The 6,000-nt window shown below is 56.3% G+C and overlaps 1 long non-coding RNA gene across 1 annotated transcript in view; it reads right to left on the reverse strand.

Moving 5' to 3' along the window:
* LOC140844057 (uncharacterized) overlaps window positions 1-5,204 on the reverse strand; it is a 31,215-nt gene extending 26,011 nt beyond the window's left edge. Inside the window, exon 1 of the long non-coding RNA XR_012122203.1 lies at window positions 4,959-5,204. This is a non-coding gene — a long non-coding RNA (uncharacterized lncRNA). The remainder of the gene's footprint in view (window positions 1-4,958) is intronic.
* Between the last annotated feature and the right edge of the window lie 796 nt (window positions 5,205-6,000).

Below are 6,000 nucleotides of genomic sequence, written 5' to 3' on the forward strand. Positions count from 1 at the left end.
GGGCAGAGACCTCCAGGACCACTCTGCTGCCTTCCCATCCCCACAGGACCACACTGGGTGACTTTTACGGGCTGGGTGGAAGGCGGGTGGAAAGGGGTCCCAACTTCCTGCCCCTCTGAGGCTTGATCCCAGTGGCCCACATTGGACTAGAAGTCCCCGGGAGAAGGAAGGGGTGGAGAGTAACCATATCTCAAGCACCCACTATGTGCTTTACCAGCACCACCTCACTGCTTATAAAACCCTATGGGAAATGTCATTGTAGGTTCAGAGAGGGTAAGTGGCTTGCCCAAAAAACACAGCTTGGAAGTAGGAGAGCTTAAATTCAAACCCAAGCTGTCCCATGCACCAGGCTGCCTCAAAACAGGCCTTGGAGGCCGGAGTTGTGTCTTCCCCATCAGACACCAATATCCTGTGCCTTTCCTTGCCTCCTAGGGAGGCACTGGCTACCCTCAAATCCTCTGGCTTTGAGCATGACTGCCCATGGCTGTCCTGCTTGAGAATGTCATCCAGTTTTCAAAGAACATCTGAACAGTACTGAATGCATGGATGAGTAAATGCATCCTCCCTGCCCCATTTCTGGGCCAGGCCCTATGCTGGGCACTGGGGCTGCAGAGAGAAGGAAACAGGGCCAATTCCTGCCTCTAGGGGCTTTTATTTTAGTAGTGAAGACAGGCTGAGACCCACACCGGGGCCCTTGAATGTAACAGTCAATGTGTCCCATGGGCACACAGCGGCAAAATGGGCAGCCAGGCCAGAGGCAGGGAGTCAGCGGCCCGCTTCATAGAGATGGGGGCGTTTGGGCCAAATCTTGAGGGAGGATTTTCCAGGCCAGGGCTGAAGAGGCGCTGCTGAACATCCAAGACTTTCCAGGGGCTACTAGTGTTTCACCTGGGATGTGGGTAAGGTGCACATGGAGCCTAGGGCGCAGGTTCCATGGATGCCTTAAGACACTGGGGCCTTGACAACCGGCTAAGGAGCCAGAACTTTCACTTCAGTCAAAGGATCCAGGGAAGATGTGAGGCTCAGGGTGACAAGCCTGACTTACCACTTTTGCAAACCCACCCTGATGCTGATGACTTTGGACAGGCAGGGTGGGCCTCAGGATGGGTGGAGGTGTCTGACAGTGGCTGGAGAATGATTCCAGTAAGTGATGGAGAGGTTTGTGCTGGAACAACCATGGGGCTGTCATTATGGGACTGCCAGGACTCAGGCAGGCAGCAAGCAGCTGGCAGGTCCACCCTCTGAGAAAAGACACCGAGGAGGAGCAGGAGGAGACAGGCTGACAGGGAGCGACTGGGGGCCATCCAGTGGGAGGAGGTTGGGGGCATGGGCCTCAGCTCTCTTCCCTTTACCTGGGAATTCCCTCCTAAAATGCTGTTACTGCTAGGGCTCTTCTCCCATTTCAGCTAGTTTTCTTCTAGGTGGGTGGTGGGCAGCAGGGGACACTCCTTTGCCCAGGCAGCCTGAAGCCAGGTCCAGGTGCAGGTCTGAGCCCAGTCTTAGCCAGAGGCAGGCACAGAGGCCTCCTGTTCAAAGCATCTGCATGGCCACAGGCAGAACCTAGCACACCTGCTCAGGCCCTGTGGCTGGCCATGGCACGCCATGGGGCTAGGGCTTGCTTGTGCATGCTCCTGGCATGGTGAGCTGTGCCAGGGCCATTGGGAGGGAGGGTGGCGGCCCCAGGTGCTTGGACTTTCTGGTTACCCATGGTGCAGTGGGCAGCACTGAGTGACAGGCAGCCCTGGCCCACAGGTAGCTGGCTCTAGCCACAGTGGATCACCCTGCTCCTGCTCCACCCCAGATCAGTGTCCAGCTCATCACTTGCCCCACGGGCCCTGGTCAGGTGAAAGGAGACTGAGGCTTTCACATGCATCTTGTGGAAGGGCATCAGACAGCCTTGCATCCAGCCCCTATCTTGCTCCAGCTAAGTGCTTGGGGCAGCTTGCTTAACTTCTCTGGGCCTGCTTCTCCCCAGTGAAGATGCTAACTTGGCACATGGCCTGGTGTCTAGTGGGAGCTCACTCAGGGGCAGCATAGATGAAGCAGGCAGAGCCTTCTGGCATGACTGTGGCACAGCGGGGAGGTCTCCTGATAGATCTGTTGCCGTAAATCCTAACATTGTTGTGTCATTCTCTTGACTGTTCCCTCCAGAAGGCCTCCTCTGGAGAAGGGTCCCTGGTAACAGAACCAGTAGGACAGGAAGAGAGGAAAGTCCAGGACTCCAGCCACCCCTTGATTCCCTTGTCTTTGTGGCCTTGGACAGTTTTGCTGAATGACACCAGCAGCCCAGGGTGGCAGGAGGGGAACGTGCTCACAGCTCTGATTCTGCCCTTGCCTGGCCCTTCTCTGACTTTGGTTGTCCTCTGAACCAGGTGGCTGAGTTGGCGGCCTCCAAGGACCCTTTCAACACTTGTATTTCAGTGTCCAGGATCGTTCACACCCACTGGCTAGGCATGGTCGTCTATACATGCCATCCCTCCAGTCTCCAAACCACTTGCTCAGATCCCCCCAGTTGGGATGCCCACCTTTCTCCTCTCTGGTGTCCAAGCCCACCTAGTTCCCTAACACTCACCAGCCTGGTCTTTCCTGGGATCCTTGGCCCTGGGCAACCCCAGTACTTTCTGCTGAGTCCCACAGCCAGCCTTGGAAATGCACACTACCTTCTCAGCCCAGCTCCACTGCCGGGGGGCCGATCTTTTCCCTCCCTGGCCCGGGCCATGGGCTCCAGGGCAGGAGTGGGGCCCTGGCATTCCCATGTGCCCTTCACAGTCTGGGCACCTGCTTCTAAGTCAACAGGAACTCAGAAAAGGAACCCTGAGGCTCCCAGTCCCTGCTCTGTCACTGCAGACTGGGGGACCTTGGGCAATTCTGTCTGTCAACCCATCCCCACCCCTTCTGCAAACTGCATAACCCCCCACTCCCACCTGCATGCCTGGCACTGGTAAGAATTTGAACCAAGTGCTGTGCATGGATGATCTTAGTTAATCCCCGCAGCAGTCTTAAGATGTAGAGTCTGGTGTTTATCCCCTGTTTACAGCTGAGGAAACAGAGGCTGAGCAGAAACATGGTGGCTTCCTCACAGTCTCAGAGCTGGTAAGACAGGGAGGCCAGAAACGCACCCAGGAGGGCAGAGGGGCCATGCGATGCAGCATTCCCTCCGCAGAGCCAAGGCTGTGGGCACACTTTACATCCTGTCACGTGCTCCATGGAGACGGGAGGATTGCTCTGGTCATTCTGCAGGTGGAAAAAGGAGGCCCAGAACGGACAGTGACTTTGGAAGCCACATCAAATCCGTGGCACAGCCAGAGAGAGCACCGACTCCCACGCGGGCTCTCCCCCCACCGGATCTCCTGATTTCCTGAGGTCACATGGGAAGACAAGTGTCCTTGGACTCAGTGCACAGAACCGAGGTGCCCCTGACCACAGGCCACCCATAGATCTCAGGAACTGGCTGCATGGATGGCAAGCTAGTCGGCCCAGACCCCCACCATGGAGCCACCATGGCCACAGAGGGCACACTCCTGACTCACAGGCAGGCATGAGCTCACAGTAGCCAGGACCTACAGTTCCAGCCATGCCCCACGTCCAGGGTCACCTCTCCAATCAGACACATTCCCGGTTGTTAAGAAATGTCTAGTGATGTCAGGGGCTCAGCCTGGAAGCTGGATGGGTGGCAGTAGATGGTAAAATTAGCAGAGTTGAGCATGGAGCTAAAGGTGAGGGTGAAAGAGAGGATGGAGGAGAAGAAAGAGGTGAGGATGGGGGGAGGAAGGAGGAGGTAAGATGAAGACAGGATGGAGGAGAGGAGGGAGGTGAGGATGAAGGGAAGATGGCATTGAGGATGGAGAAGGTGATGGGGATACTGGCGGCGGCGGTGATGCTGCTGCGGCCAGTGGAGCGGGAGGCGACAGACACAGAAGGATAACAGCCAGAGAACTCCTGAGCATAGCTTTTGACCCAGGCGTCTCCACTGAACACAGACACTTGTCCAGCCATGAGCTTCATTTCAGTCTCAGACGCCCTTCGGACCAGCTTGCGTCGCCGATGAGCACTGGCTCCAGACAATACGGGCAACAAGAGGACCCTGTTAGCTTGCAGGCATTAGCTAGTGTGCGTGAGGTGTCAGGCATGACTCAGGCAGCTGACAGCGCAGGGGTTTCCAGCTCAGTGAGAGGCCCCGTGCCAGGATAGTCAGGAGGTGGCCTGGGGACAGGCCCTCCTATTCCAGGAAAGAAAAGAGGCCCTGGCCACAGTCAGGCAGGACAGCAAAGGCTCTACTGCATGGATGTGGAGCAGCCCTGGACCCCTGAAGCCATTGAGGCAGGGAGACAGGGCCCGGCAGAGAATCTGCTGAGAGTGACACTGGAAAGGTGGAAGGGACACCTTGATTGGTGGTACTAGGCTCAGCTTTGGGCCTGGAGGGGGCTGCTAGGAGTGGGAATGATGAGTGGGTGGTGGCATACGAGGCAGGGCACTTGGGGGTCTTGCTGGCAGCAAGGGTGGGGCGATATAGCAGGAAGGCTCCAGGAGGGTCTAAGCATGCATTCAGCGGCAGCCACAGGAATCCCAGCATCTTTGGCAAAAGCTCCCAAATTCCTCCTTGATGGTTATCATCAACACGCGAGTGCTGCGGGTCCGCCATGAGCAATGCTCAAGTTTTCCATTACCCACAGGCAGCTTCCCAGCCCCCCTCCACTGCCCGCCAGCACAGTCCCCCGGCGCACCCACTCTGGCCTCTGCCAGGACCCTGGCAAGGGGCTGCCTATAAGAGCCTGGTGGGGGTGCAGGCCAGCCTCCCCAGCGTGCTGCCCAGGCAGTGGGCCTTGCCAGGTGTCAGACTCAATTTCCCGACCCTTCTTGTTCTGAGGACAAAACATCTCATCCCTCCACCCAGGCCAGGTCCTCCCAGGCTGCCTCCTTGGCAGCATGAAGACCCCTGGGGGGCCAGTCAGACTCACCAGGCAGGACAGGGTGGGGCAGAAGACAGGAAGGTCATTCATCCAATTTGTCGCCCAACTTTCAGCAGGCTGTCGACCGAGGGGAGGCAGTACAGCCAGATGGAGTGGCTGGGAGGGGGCAACTGCAGGTAAGGTGGCTGGAGGTGGTGGGGAGAACACTGGGCCAGAGAGTCCAGAGACTGGGTTCAAGCCCCTGACTCACCCGTCTGTGGGCAAGACGAGGGCCAGCGCTCCACAGGTAAATAACAGGACCTTGGAAGTCTATCCCACCTCCCATTAGTCAGCAGAGTTCCCTCCCACGGCCAACCCCAAAGCCTTGCACAACTTTGCACTCATTTTTTTTTTAATAACAGCTTTATTGTGATATAATTCACAGACCATACAATTCACCATTTAAAGTGTAAAAATCAATGAATTGCAGTGTGTTCAGAATTGTATCATCATCTCCACAGTCAATATTAGAATATTTGATCACACCAAAAAGAAATCTGTACCCTTTAGCTGATACGACTCCCAAGCTCCCAGTCCTTCCAAGCTGCCCATATTCCCATGGCCCAAGGCAGCTACTAATCTACTTTCTGTCTCTACGGATTTGCCTGTCCTGGACATTTCATATAATCATTGCTGCTTTAGAGAGGGAGAGCCCTGGGCAAATAGGATCTGCCTGCTGTTCCCCAACCAGCTCCTCTCTGAGGCCCCATCTTGCTCAGGCCCCTTCCTGCCCAGACCCCAGACCCCCAGGCTGCCAGGACTTTGGGCTACAGACTCTTCCTGTCCCTCCAATCAGCCCTGAGTCCCATTTCTCTCTCCCTCTCAGTGACTCCGTCCTGTTCCTCCCCCACACCCACCAGCCAGCCTCCTGTCCCATGGACCACTGTGACATTGTGCATGTCTCACTTCCTTCCCATCACGGGACTGTTCTAATGTAAAAACCTGATGAAGTCTCCCTGACCCAGCATAAACCTTTCCATGGGTTCTGTGACCCCCAGGGTACAGCCCAAACTTCTGCCTCAGGTGTGTTAATCTGGATTCCCTGGATGCA

The sequence above is a fragment of the Manis javanica genome, chromosome 10 (genome assembly GCF_040802235.1).
Source record: "Manis javanica isolate MJ-LG chromosome 10, MJ_LKY, whole genome shotgun sequence".
Lineage (NCBI taxonomy): Eukaryota > Metazoa > Chordata > Mammalia > Pholidota > Manidae > Manis > Manis javanica.